Consider the following 15,475-nt stretch of genomic DNA (forward strand, 5'->3'; position numbering starts at 1 on the left):
CGGTTCCAAATGTCGTCGCGGAAAGGGGTAAAAAACCGTTTGTTTAGGACCGATGCGCACCAGTGTCTACTCATTGATGGATCGCCGGGCGACGAAATCCTCCAGCTCCTTCTTCAATTCCTCACGACTTTGCTTGAAATCAGCCATGGATTCCTCCACCTCTTGCTCGCGCTTGATCCGGAGCTTGCTCAAGCCACCCATCAATTCCTCGACGACCGCTTTCAGCGTCATCTCCGAGCCACTACTCTGCTCATGCAACATCTTCTAGCCGATGGCCTCCTCCACATTCTCGGCGAGCAACTTGAGGAGCTTCGCATTGTCACCCATGAGTTTCTCGATGAGGCCGGACGCCTTGTCAACCGAGGCATCGCTGATCTTGAGCAGCTTCATCAAGCCGTCGACCAGCTCCTGTTGCGTAGTGATGCCAACGAGAATGTCATCGTCACCGGCGAAGGACTTCAGGAACGCCGGCTCGTCGCGATGGCCGACACCGTGAATGCGCTTTGAGAGCCCTCGCGTGCCCATGAGAGCTCGTTCGAGGGCTCCGCGGTGCGCCGGGACATCGGTGTTGCGGCTTCGCGGCGGGACCTCTCTAGTGCTTCCGCGGTCTTGGTCTTTGCTGCATGGTTATATGTCCACCCAAACTCCTCCTACCGGTCATGGCGGAACGACTTGACAGGAAAGACCAGTTTTGTGGGTGGTGAGGAGAGGAACTGTGAAGTAATTTTCGAGTGGGTAGTTTTTATAGCCCGGTGCTAAGTGTGAACACATATTAGTTTGATAGATGTCAACAGATTTGCAATTACTTATTGCGTTTTGATATGCAATGTGATGAGAAACAAGGTCAAAATTTATTGATGGCGGAAGGTTGACCACGTGGTTGCTCGCCATTGAGGCGGCCGCGGCGCGCTCCGCTCTGGCGTCCCTGCACGCGCTCTGCTCGCCGTTGAGGCAAATTTACAATGGCAATGGTTAATAATTCTTAATAATTGTCTTACATATTCAAGATAATTTAAAATGCCACATGCGGCAAGGCTCGGAACACTCACGGCCTACATATGCATACAATTATAATAAATATAAGCTAAAAGGCTGAGCTGGCGGCCTTCCGACGATGGTCTTCTCGGACTCCATGATCAGCATGGCACCCTTGTGGCCGTTCACTCCAAGTGTCCCGACCTGCCTCCACCTACGGAGCTGCTGGCGCTGGGAGGCTCTTGGGGCTGCTGGGCCTCTTCCAGAAGAGCTTGACAGCATGCAATCGCGCGCATGCCAACTCCGCAGAACTGCTCCATTTCCATGTCTCTGGCCTGGTAGCAAATTCCGGCCATCACCTGCATCCTCAAGATATCACGTTGGCGATGTTCTACTTTGTCGGGGACGTCAACAACACCAAGGGTGCGCTTGAGCCTGGCCACCACATCATTGGGATCGAGGTTGACATGGCCGCCGTGGGCAATAATGAAGCCGCAGGCTACCTTTGTCTTGACTAAATCGCAGAGGTCCTCTGCCCATTCATTGCGGGGCATCAGGCTCTCGATGAGCACTGGTGAGGCGGCTCTTCGGGTGGGTCATCGATCATGCCGCCGAGCAGCTCTGGATCTTTTGCATGGTGGATGGAAAACTGCTCATCACACCTCCTCTGAATATGTCGATTGTGCTCCCAAGGATTGTCACGCCAATATCGCTGCCGATGGGCCATGGTGCCTGCACCGGCCGATGAAGCTCTTGCTCCCCCACTTTCCCTGGCTCATTCTCCTCGCCGAAGATGTAACGCAGGTAGGCGTCGATGTCGAAACTTTGGTCGTTGCCTGGCATGCTTGGAATAACTAATGGTAGATGGGTGAGGACTAGATCTGCGCAGAGTGTCGCGGCGGTGCGTTGCCGCCTGGGTTATATGCAGCAAGCCGTTAGCTAGTGGCGGGAAACAGGTGAGCTAAGAGGCGTGGATTTTACAATTCACCCATGTGGAGTGCGGGAAGACTAAGTGGAGCACACACACAACCCGAATACCGTATCTGGTGCCACGTGTTATTTATCACACAAGTGTTAACATAAGGAAACATATGTGTAACTTACTAACCATCGCACAGGAGTACTCGCAGATGCATCGTGTGCGATACTCCTAGCCACCGCAAGCAACTAGTTTGCATTTTTCAAAGTTTTTTTTACACACAGAATCGCACACGAACTAACTGTATTAACCGTCCGTGTTGTAATTTCTCATCGCAAACAGTTCATCAGAGTCGGTTGTTTGCCACGTATCACACACATCTTGTTAAGTTGAACCATTTCTTTTGTGTTCGCTAATCAAAAACAGTTCTTCCGAGTGAACCGTATGCCCTATATCACACACACCTTGACCTGGCTAACCGTTTCGGTTGCACGCCCTAATAGCAAACAGTTCATCGGAGCAAACTGTATGCCGTATATCGCACACACATTGATATGGCTGCCCATTTCTGTTGTTCTGCCTCATCGCAAATAGTTCAAATGGGTTAACCGTGTGCCCTGAATCACACACGCAACTAAAATCTGAACCGTGTTTGATGGCTCCGCCATCGCAAACATTTTGCACCTTTTGATGTTTTTTACATCCCCGTTTGGTATTAAATCACACAGAGCTTCGTCAAAGGGTCTCTGATCGTAGTGTCACATTAGCAGCATCCTGCAGTAGTGCATGGTCGTGGGCGGCCTCCATCAGGGCTAATGTCGCCGCTGCGGAACAGACAGCTGTTGTGCCGTTGTCGCCAGTTGCTATCCCCGAGGCAGATGTTGCTGCCGCCACCTGAGAAGCAACAGTGGCCGTTTGGGCTGCCTTGGCCGCCCGGTCGCAGATTGCGTCCGCATTCATGCACCTTGTTAGCACGCGCATGGCGGCTGCGGTCGCGCTCTAGCCGAAGTGGGCCACCGAAGTTGCCCTCACGACGCGGGTCCACGTGCCCATCTTTCACCGGCAAAGATTGAACAGTGAAATGATATTTGGGGAGTGAGTTAGTGTGCTTGAGACGCCGGCTATGGACTGTAGCCGACGCACCTTCTCGCGTAAGCCATAGGCGTACTATACACCGACGGTGCTCCAGGATATTTTGTGCTGCATCTCACATGGTTGGTGATAATAAACTATGTGCGATCTACTTGAATTTTCATCTTGATTTGAATTACATAATGGGGTCACATCGGCAATGGACGGTGTTTGAATTGCTAGATCTTTTATCTGCAGTGAACATGCAACTATATATGTGTCATAAAAGAATTGGAATTATTCAGGGTTCGTTTGAACATTTTATACATTAAATCGGTTTTCTAGCCATTTCAGGTGCACAATTCATAATTAAACTACATGCACATGCTCCCGTGCATCAACATGGGTTGTAAAATCATATATGTGTCCATGGGTTTATGCTTATGTCCCATGCAAGAAATGGGGATGAAATTCGAACACCACGGCACCGTGGCTCTCCAGCAAACGTCGACATACTTGCTTTTGTAATTCTAGTAAATCCAAAATTCGTCCGAAATTCATGAAATTTGGCATGCTATCATGGAGCGGCATCAACATGTTGTGGTAAATTTTTTGTCCCATTTGGGGCAGGTTTGGGTATATGCTTCTCACAAACCAGAGCTTCTCACAACAAGCATGATGGTTTTGGTAGGAAACGTCCCACCTTTGGGGACGAAACGATATCCATTGCCTCTTATTGCTTTCAAATTTTTTCTCGTGTCAGCATAGAACAACAGGAGTGTTGTGTCAATTTTTGTGATTTTTTGGGGTTCGTTTGGACATTTGTATGCATTAACTGAGTTTTCAATGCATTTATGTGCATAATTCAAATTTGAACTACATGCACATGCTCCAGTGCATATAAATTGGTTGAAAAGACAAATATGTGTCCTTGGGTGCATGCTTAGGTCCCATGCAAGAAATGGGAATGAATTTCAAACACCAGGGCACCGTTGATTGCTGGCAAAACATGGAGATACCTAGTTTTTAAATTCTAGTAAATCCAAAACTCGTCTGAAATTCATGAAACTTGGCATGCTATCATGGAGCGTCATCAACATGCCATCATAAATTTTTTGTCCCATTTGAGGCAGGTTTGGGTATATGCTTCTCACAAACCAGAGCTTCTCACAACGAGCATGATGGTTTCGGTAGGGAACGTCCCACCTTTGGGGACGAAACGATATCCATTGCCGCTTATTGCTTTCAAATTTTTTCTCATGTCAACATAGAACAACAGGAGTTTTGTGTCAATTTTTGTGATTTTTCGGGGTTCGTTTGGACATTTTTATGCATTAACTGAGTTTTCAATGCATTTATGTCCATAATTCAAATTTGAACTACATGCACATGCTCCAGTGCATATAAATTGGTTGAAAAATAAAATATATGTCCTTGGGTGCATGCTTAGGTCCCATGCAAGAAATGGGAATGAATTTCAAACACCAGGGCACCGTTGATTGCCGGCAAAACGTTGAGATACCTGATTTTTAAATTCTAGTAAATCCAGAACTCGTCTGAAATTCATGAAACTTGGCATGCTATCATGAAGCGACATCAACATGTCGTGGTAAATTTTTTGTACCATTTGGGGCAGGTTTGGGTATATGCTTCTCACAAACCAGAGCTTCTCACAACAAGCATGATGATTTCGGTAGGGAACGTCCCACCTTTGGGGATGAAACGATATACATTGCCTCTTATTGCTTTCAAATTTTTTTCCCGTGTCAACATAGAACAACAGGTGTGTTGTGTCAATTTTTGTGATTTTTCGGGGTTCATTTGGATATTTTTATGCATTAACTGAGTTTTCAATGCAGTTATGTGCATAATTCAAATTTGAACTACATGCACATGCTCCAGTGCATATAAATTGGTTGAAAAAACAAATTTGTGTCCTTGGATGCATGCTTAGGTCCCATGCAAGAAATGGAAATGAATTTCAAACACCAGAGCACCGTTGATTGCCGGCAAAATGTTGAGATACTTTATTGTCAAATTCTAGTAAATCAAAAACTCGTCTAAAATTCATGAAACTTGGCATGCTATCATGGAATGGCACCCAACATGATGTGGTATTTTGTGTGTCCATTTTGAGAGAAGGCGCACTCGAATAATGACAGCCAACAAAGGCATTTTGAAAAAATAGTTGTCACTTTAAAATCTCAAATGTTTGTATAATTCAAACCGTGTGCGTTCTGTTAACCATTCACGTGATGCCATGTGTATTGGTTTTCATGGCTATAGGAGGTTCCGTGCGGACAGCTGCTTGACCTTGACTGAACGGGAGGCGTGCGAGCGTAGTCCGGTGCGCAGGCTGACCGAGAGGCGTGCAAGCTGTCCTCGAATGCACAGGCTCACCGGGAAGTGTGCGAGATGTACGCTGCGCAGGCTCACTGGGAACTGAGCCCTTTGACTTCCATGGCTGCCCGCCTTCCTCTTCGTGCACGCGCCCCCCTCAGTGGAATGGGATGCCGCCGTCGACAACAGCGTCCCGGAGGACGACAACGACAATGACGACGCGGCACGCCGCCTCCGCCACCGCCAGAAATAGTTTTTTTCTTGAGTTTAATATTGTATCTCGATGATATGAATATAAATTCGCAATATGACTGAATGAAAGATATGGTTTGAGCGAACTTGTGTTTTTCTCTCTTAATGTACAAACTTATCAAACGATTTTCTTTTGAAAAAAACATCAATGGTCTTTAAATATAAAACACTCATCGCAAACGTTTTAGTTACAACACCCGTATGCAAACCAGGAGCTTCCCCAGGAAGCCAAGGGAAAATGTGCCGAGCAGGATTTTTGCGGCTCTTGATCGCAAACATTTTAGATAGAACATCATATGCAAAGTGAGAGCAGCATTTGTGCATCTCTTCAGCGCCAACATTTCTTTTGGATGACCCATGTGCAACCATTTACAAACAATTTGGTAAGATTTGCATCTATCATATTGGGTATGTTATCATTTGTCAAACTGGAAAGATTGACATTTGTTGATCTAGTAACATTGCCATTTGTCAACCTTGTAACACTGCGATTTTTCAAAATATGAAGCTAAAAATCACTAGCAATATCTAATTTTTGCAACTAAACTTCAGTAATTAAGCACAGATTTCATTCATAGATTAAACAGTCGTTCTTAATTTATACAAACAGTTCAACTCGACAGCTGAACCAACCAAACTTTTCCCCAATTGTTGCCAACCACGTACTGAAATAGCTAGTTCAACTATATATACTAGCTAATTTTAAGTATGTTGTACAGTTCCACCACATCTATAGTCAGATGAACTGAACAAAATAGCCCCTAAATACTACTACTGCGGAGGGGCTTTGTACTACTTCCAGCTGCCTCTCCTCTGCAGAGCATGCTCAGTAAGAGGCGGAGGAGGAGGAGGAGTGTGCGAGTCCTGGATTAGGGGGTCTCCGGACAGCCGGACTATCTCCATTGGCCGGACTGTTAGACTATGAAGATACAAGATTGAAGACTTCGTCTCGTGTCCGGATGGGACTCTACTTGGCATGGTAGGCAAGCTAGGCAATACGGATATGGATATCTCCTCCTTTGTAACCGACCTTGTGTAACCCTAACCCTCTCCGGTGTCTATATAAACCGGAGGGTTTTAGTCCGTAGGACACAACAACTACAACGGACAATCATACCGTAGGCCAGCTTCTAGGGTTTAGCCTCTCCAATCTCGTGGTAGATCTACTCTTGTACTACCCATATCATCAATATTAATCAAGAAGGACGTAGGGTTTTACCTCCATCAAGAGGGCCCAAACCTGGGTAAAACATCGTGTTCCCTGCCTCCTGTTACCATCTGCCTTAGACGCACAGTTCGGGACCCCCTACCCGAGATCCACCGGTTTGGACACCGACATTGGTGCTTTCATTGAGAGTTCCTCTGTGTCATCGCTGTTAGGCTTGATGGCTCCTGCTATCATCGATAGAGACGCAGTTTAGGGTGAGACTTTTCTCCCCGGACAGATCTTCGTGTTCGGCGGCTTTGCACTGCGGTCCAGTTCGCTTGGCCATCTGGAGCAGATTGAAAGTTACGCCCCTAGCCGCCAGGTCAGGTTTGGAAGCTTAAACTACATGGCCGATATCCGTGGAGACTTGATCTTCGATGGATTCGAGCCTCTGCCTTGTGCATCACGCGGTCACGATGAGTACGATTTAGCTCTACCATCGGACAGTGTCCAGGAGATCGCACAGGCAGCCACTCCGGCCCTCAATTCGGAGCCAATTGCGCCGTCCATGGACGGGTGGATGGACCCCGCCACGGAAGCCTTACCATTAGCGGCGATCGAGCCAAACATCGACCTTACCTTGCACGAGAGCCGTGTTGTCAAACTGCTGGATCCTTCTCCGGCCACGGACTCCGAGCCGCCTGCGCCCGTTCCTATCGAATCCGATTGGGCGCCGATCATGGAGTTTACCTCCGCGGATATTTTTTCAGCACTCGCCCTTTGGCGACATACTGAACTCATTAAGGTCTCTCTCCTTGTCAGGAGGATCCTGGCCGAACTATGTCCGGCAGGACTGGGATGCGGACGACGAAGAAATTCGCGGCCCACCCACCACCCACTTAGTAGCCACTGTCGATGACTTAACCGACATGCTCGACTTCAACTCTGAAGACATCGACGGTATGGATGACTATGCGGGAAACAAAGAGGAACCACTGCCCATAGGGCACTGGACGCCCACTTCACCACATGACGTATACATGGTGAACACACCAAAAGAAAACGACGACGAGGAACGGAAGGACGCAACGAAGGGTTGTCCCCTCGAGAAGCAGTCAAGGCGGCGGCGTAAGCGCCGCCCCAAATCCTGCCTCGGTAGAAACAACGATCATACAAACCCAGCGTTAGAGCAGGGTGAACCATTGCCAGACCACGGCAACACGGAGAATCAAACCGAACAACCTGATTCTGTCAAAGATAATAGTCCGGATGACATAACACCGGACAGACACCCGGAGCAACAGAATGCCCATAAAAGGCTTGTTGCCACCGCAAGGAGTCTAAAAAAGCAGAAGCAAAGGCTCAAGGCTACGCAAGACACACTCCAAATCAGATGGAGCAAAGTACTCAACACAGCAGCAAAGTATGGCGGTAATCGCCCCACCAAGAGCTACCCGAAGCGGAAGTTGCTACCTGAATTCGATGAGGAGGCCTTAGATCCCCCGCAACCAAAAATTAAAACGGCCACCTGGCTAGATAGACAACCTCACGGCCAACATAGAGCGGTAAGCAATGCCGCACACAAGCCAATACGCGATCCACGCGAGGGCTCGTATCAAAAGGACGGCGCAACCAGATCCATCTATGGACCACGCAAACGCGCTCCAGCATATGATGCAACTCAACAAACATCCAAACAACGCGGTACACCCAGATACAGGGGTGCCACACACCCCCTATGTTTCATCGATGAGGTGCTGGACCATGAATTTCCAGAGGGATTCAAGCCCGTAAACATAGATGCATATGACGGAACAACAGACCCTGGGGTCTGGATTGAGGACTATATCCTCCATATCCATATGGCTCGAGGAGATGATCTCCACGCCATCAAGTACTTACCCCTCAAGCTCAAAGGGCTAGCTCAGCACTGGCTTAAAAGCCTCCCCAAAAGCTCCATTGGAAGCTGGGAAGAGCTCGAAGACACTTTTCGGGCAAATTTTCAAGGGACTTATGTCCGACCTCCGAACGCGGACGATTTGAGTCATATAACTCAGCAGCTCGGAGAGTCAGCCCGAAAGCTTTGGAACAGGTTTCTTACTAAAAAGAACCAAATAGTCGACTGTCCAGGCATCGAAGCCTTGGCAGCTTTTAAGCATAGCGTCCGTGACGAATGGCTTGCCAAACACCTCGGCCAAGAAAAGCCAAGAACAATGGCGGCATTAACAAGCCTCATGACCTGCTTTTGCGCGAGTGAGGATAGCTGGCTAGCCAGATGCAGCACCAGCGACCCCAGTACATCCGAAGTTAGAGATGGAAAAGGGAAATCACGGCGCAACAACAATAACAAATGCCGGAATAAAAACGACAGCACGAAGAGCACGACAGTAAATGCCGGATTCAAAAGCTCTCGGCCAAGTCAGCAAAAGCCGCCCTCTAAAGGCGACAGAGACGAACTGTCCAGCCTAAACAAAATTCTGGACCAAGTATGTCAGATCCATAGCACCCCTGGTAAACCTGCTAATCATACCCACAGAGAATGTTGGGTCTTCAAGCAGTCCGGCAAGCTCAACGCCATTCAGAAGGGGGAGCATACACCAAGCGAAAACGAGGATGAGCCTCTCAAGCAAGACACTAGGGAACAAAGAAAATTTCCACCAGAAGTCAAAACAGTAAACGTGTTACACGTGATCAAGGGGAGAAACAAAGCGGCACTCCCAGAAAAACATGCCCAAGGGCCTATCACCGCGGAAGTCCTGCCACTGGTGGTCTCAACCGATCACTTTCGACCATCGCGATTACTCAACAAGTATCCGGCGTGCAGGATGGGCTGCCCTGGTATTAGACCCAATAATTAACGGATACCACTTTACACGAGTCCTGATGGACGGTGGCAGCAGTTTAAACCTGATATACCAGGATACAATCCGCAAAATGGGGATAGACCCAACGAAAATTTGCCTCAGCAATACTACCCTTAAAGGAGTAACACCAGGCCCAGGGGCTCATTGCACGGGCTCCCCACTACTAGAGGTTATATTCAGCTTCCCCGATAACTTCCTTAGCGAATATTTAACATTCCACATTGCTCCATTCCAAAGTGGCTATCAAGCACTACTTGGACGCGTAGCTTTCGCTCGCTTTAATGCAATACCGCATTGCGCTTCCCTTACGCTTAAGATGCCCGGTCCACGTGGCATCATTGCAGTGAATGGAAATATTAAGCGATCCCTGCGCGTCGAAGAAAGTGCGACTGCCTTGGCAGACGCACACTAAAAATGGCCTCACCAGCTAAAGCATTTGATAGGTCATCAAGACCACGGACATGGTTAGACGAGTCCGGCGCAGCTATATGTAACTCACACAGGTCTGATAAGGCACACCCCTATCACAAATACAAGGGGCTCAACACGCGCAGACAAGTGGCAATTTTTACTCATCTTGAATTATACATGGTTTCTTTAAACCTACCTTTTCGCACGACAACTTTTCACCTAAGTTTCTCTCTTTTACAGATGACCATCGTGCTACACCCGTCTAGGATACGGCACAACGGAGACACAGGTGCAGACGTGCAGCAGGGACCCGCCCCAAGGATTCTTTTTATATTAAGACCCCGCGTCAACCTTTTTTACTGTCTCTTGTTGATACACATCCCTCGGATTCTCAGTACAATTGAGAAGGATGCTAGCGTCTTGGCATGTGGCCACGTCAGAATAATGCACGTACCTGGACACCAGGGGCTTCTTACAAAGGGCACTATTTAGGCCCGGTTTATACCATAAAGACCGAATACCTTAGGGAGTGTTCGGCGTCGCGAGTTTGGCCTTATATGCATCAGCTCCGAATCATGTCTTTGGTCAAATGTTGGGTTTGCCCGGCTCCTATGTTTTGGTACCTTACGTTCCGCTCTATCGGCTAAGGTAGCACTAGGAGAACTACTGTGATTGTGCCCCGGGTCACCCGGACGAGCACCTCAGTAGAGAAAGCCGAAAACTGACTGTCATGATATAGCATGAGACTGGTCAACCACTCGATGACCTATCGGAATGTTAGAATTCCTCCTCCTTAACGAAGGGCCGCTTCCTGGCCAGGCATGTATGCACCCCGAATTCGGGAGAGTGCGGAGCCAACAGGGGCTGTATAGTAACCCCACCATCAAACTCCTATGGCTAAGTGAAAGTGTTAAAGCATCATAGTCCGGTTGCCTCATTCGCTGCGCTATCACCTCCTTAATAGGACCAAGACGTTGGGTTAAGTGTGAACACGCGTCCTCTGCGAACACCTCTGCATTATATGTGTGGGGCCTGAAGCCGGCGACTGCAATCTTTCAGGTTATATACATATATACATAAACGGCCGCACAGGAGGCATCATATTACTTTCCAGCAAAAGTATAAATACAGCCTTACTATATTTCATAAAAACATTGTGTTTATAATGGCAATACATGTCACTCAAACATAATATTCTTCGAGCACTGGGACTCTATGAAACGAGCACCCTCGAGAACCTCTTCGAAATAGTGCTCGGCAGCCACTCGGCCTATGGCCGAACCCTGCGCCGCAACAGTGGTAGCGTCCATCTCCGCCCAGTATGCTTTAATACGGGCAAGGGCCATCTGCGAGCCTTCTATGCACGCTGACCTCTTCATTGCATTAATGTGCGGCACCGCACCAAGGAACTGTTGCACTAAGCTGAAATAGTTGTTCGGCTTTGGCTTTTCCGGCCATAGCTGATCCACGACAGACCTCATGGCGAGCCCGGACAACCTATTTAGTTCGGCCCATTCGGCTAGCTGATCAGTTAATGGAAGCGGACGCTCTGGAATGTTGAATTGAGACCAGAAAAGCTTGTCCACTTCACGATCTGTTTGACCTTGGAAGTATTTGGCCGCATCGGCAGCGCTCGCCGCCAAGTCCATATATGCATCTGCCGAACTCCACAGCCGATCCAGAGGGGCATACCATGGATCTCCGAACTTCCTCCGTAGCATGAAGGGCTTCCCAGCCGCAATATCCCCGGCTTCCCGCAGCTCCTCCTTCTTTGCCCTCATAGCAGAGCGGGTGTCTTTGTCCGCCATCGTGGCCTTTTCAAGGTCCGTTGCCTTCGCTCGGTTTTCTTTTTCAAGGAACCGGCAACGGTCGGCAGTGTCTTTTAATTCTACGGCCATCTTGGCCATCTTCTCTTTGCTCTCGCAATGTGCGGCCTTCTCGGCTTTCAACTCTTCGGCTGCCTTCAAAGCAGCCGCATTACTAATCCTTGCTTGTTCCTTGGCTCGGGCAAGTTCTGCCCGCAAGGTTTCCACGATGGCAGCTCCATCTGCAGTCACAACATATTAAAAATACTGGCATCATGCTGCTCTTACTATGTGGCATTCACCAGAAAATAACACTTACCCTGTGCCTCGTCAAGCCTCTTGTTAACAAGCTCGATGTCAGCATCCGCCGCATCCAGTTGCCGCTTCAGTCCGGCAAATTCATGAGTCCGGCTAGCCACCGAAGCTCCCGCTACCTGCAAATTCAAAGTGGTATGGTTATTACTTGGGACTACGATCCTCTGTTTGCCGTCGTTTTCAGCGACAACCAGAGTCTCAGGGGCTACTATCTACACAGGGCACACCTAAAAATGTGCGGTACCATCACAAATGTATATCATTTTACGTACCTCAAAGCCTGTTAGTAGGCTCATAAAGGCATCATGCAACCCGCTTTCGGCGAATGAGATCCTTTCCATCACCGTACCCATCAATGTATGGTGTTCTTCTGAGATGGCCGCTCGCTCCAACAGCTCTCTCAGTACGTCCGACCGCATACCAGACGGTGCCGGACTCTTCTGTTTGCTCTCTTCGAGAGATGGACGCTGGGGACTTCGGGTGACTATAGGATTATCTTCTGGCCTCGCTGGATCCGGAGAGGCCCTCTGTGACGACACTTCAAGGTCGCCCGCTTCTTGAGCGGAGGAGTCCGGAGGAGGCGTTTCGCTCTCCATCATCTTCGGAAGAAGATCCCCCGAAGACGAGCTCTGCTGAGAAGGGCTAAGATCCAAACTACAATAAATACTTCAGTTATTTTCCTCAGAGGTAAGGTAGTATATCTCCACTATTAAAGTACTTTTTGATTACTTACAGCTCGTTGGAGGGCTGATCCCCGCGCGGACTTTGTGCGGCAAGAGCACCCTCCAAGGCAGGACCCTCTGGTGGAGATTTCTTCTCCCGCTTGGAAACCTTGGTTTCCGGATCTTCAGAGGTAGTCCTCTTCCTTCCCTGGGGTGAGAGAATGTCCGATTCCTCTCCTCAGTTATCCTCCCTCACGGAGGCGCTCGTTCCCTCGGTCGGAATATGTAGCGATGGAGGCCCGCTTTCGCCCTCATTATTCCCCCTTTGTCTTCCTTCGAGGGCTCCGGGCAAGGTGCTAGCTCGAGCATCTTTTCCAGTACCGGATTTTCCAAACCCTCAGGAAGGGGGGACGAACACCGAATCAGCTTCGCCTTTGTTATCCAGTCCTGGTCAAAGAGCGATTTCTCAGAATGACGTCGTGGTAAATAAGAGACGGTGTGTTCGGCTAAAGGATTACTTACTTGGTCGGAGGTACGGTTGCTGCTCAGGCCCACGTCCTCAGTAGTATCCAGACACTCTATTTGGGGTCCGAAGAATGATTTGTACATCTCCTTGTGCGTCAGGCCAAGGAAATTTTGAATAGTACGCGGCCCTTCTGGGTTGAACTCCCACATGCGGAGGGGCCGGCGTTTGCAAGGTTGGACTCGACGAACCAGCATAACTTGCGCCACCATAATCAAACTGAAATCTCCTTCGAAGAGATTTTGGATGCGGCTTTGCAGTACAGGCACGTCCTTGGTAGGGCCCCAGCTCAGCCCTCTGCTAATCCATGACATCAGTTGTGGTGGAGGGCCTGAGCGGAAAGCAGGGGCAGCCACCCACTTGGCACTTCTGGGAGATGTGATGTAAAACCACTCCTGTTGCCATAATCCGGACACCTCTAGAAAGGAACCTTTGGGCCACGAAGCTCCTGCTATCTTGCTTATTAATGTGCCTCCGCACGCTGCATACTGCCCCTCGACCGTCTTCGGCTTCACGTCAAAGGTCTTGAGCCACAGGCCGAACTGAGGGGTAATGCGGAGGAAGGCCTCACACACGACAATGAATGTCGAGATGTGGAGAAAGGAGTCCGGGGCTAGATCGTGGAAATCTAGCCCGTAATAAAACATCAACCCCCTAACGAAGGGATCCAGAGTGAGGCATAGTCCTGGAGGAAGTGGGAGATGAACACGACGTCTTCGTTAGGTTCAGGAGTAGGACGACCTGCCCTCGGGCAGGCAGCCGATGCGAAACCTCGGTGGTCAGGTATCTAGCCTCCCTCAATGTAACGCCCTCGATGCCGCTATATCTCCCATGTGTCGAATCACAACTTAGAGGCATCACCGCATTGAAAGCAATGTCGCAAGTGAGGTAATCTTCGCAAACAACCCATGTAATACAATAGGGGAAAAGATACATAGTTGGCTTACAATTACCACTTCACACAAATACATGAATACAGCATTACAACATCCAAATACAATCAAGGTCCGACTACGGAACCAAAATAAAAGAAGACTAACCCACATGCTACACAGATCCCCGATCGACCCCAACTGGGCTCCACTACTGATCAACTAGAACGAAACAACATAAAGTACAAGATCTTCATCGAGCTCCTCCTTGAGCTTGGTTGCGTCATCTGCACAGTTCAACGGCACATGCAAGGTGGTTTTGGAAGTATCTGTGAGTCATGGGGACTCAGCAATCTCACGCCCTCGCGATCAAGACTATTTAAGCTTATGGGTAAGGTAAAGGTATGAGGTGGAGCTGCAGCAAGCGACTAGCATATATGGTGGCTAAACATACGCAAATGAGAGCGAGAAGAGAAGGCAAAAGCACGGTCGAACAACTATGATCAAGAAGTGATCCTAGAACAACCTACGTCAAGCATAACTCCAACACCGTGTTCACTTCCCGGACCCCGCCGAGAAGAGACCATCACGGTTACACACGCGGTTGATGTATTTTAATTAAGGTCAACTTCAGGTTTTCTACAACCGGACATTAACAAATTCCCATCTGCCCATAACCGCGGGCACGGCTTTCGAAAGTTCAAATCCCTGCAGGGGTGTCCCAACTTAGCCCATCACAAGCTCTCACGGTCAACGAAGGATATTCCTTCTAGTGGGAAGACCCGATCAGGCTCGGAATCCCGGTTACAAGACATCCTCGACAATGGTAAAACAAGTCCAGCAAGACCACCCGCTGTGCCGACAAATCCCGATAGGAGCTGCACATATCTCGTTCTCAGGGCACACCAGATAAGCTAAGCGTACGGGAGCCAACGTAACCCAAGTTGCCAAGGGACGGCCCCGCACGGTGCTCTGGGTTGGACCAACACTCAGAGGAGCACTGGCCCGGGGGTTTAATAAAGATGACCCTTGAGTCTGCAGAACCCAAGGGAAAGAAAAGGCTAGGTGACGAATGGTAAAACCAATGTTGGGCATTGCTGGAGGAGTTTTATTCAAGGCGAACTGTCAAGGGGTTCCCATTATAACCCAGCCGCATAAGGAACGCAAAATCCGGGAACATAACACCGATATCACGGAAACTAGGGCGGCAAGAGTGGAACAAAACACCAGGCATAAGGCCGAGCCTTCCACCCTTTACCAAGTATATAGATGCATTAATTAAATAAGGGATATTGTGATAACCCAACAAGTAAACATGT

The sequence above is a fragment of the Triticum urartu genome, chromosome 5A (assembly GCF_056163025.1).
Source record: "Triticum urartu cultivar PI428250 chromosome 5A, HENAU_Tu73, whole genome shotgun sequence".
Classification (NCBI taxonomy): Eukaryota; Viridiplantae; Streptophyta; class Magnoliopsida; order Poales; family Poaceae; genus Triticum; species Triticum urartu.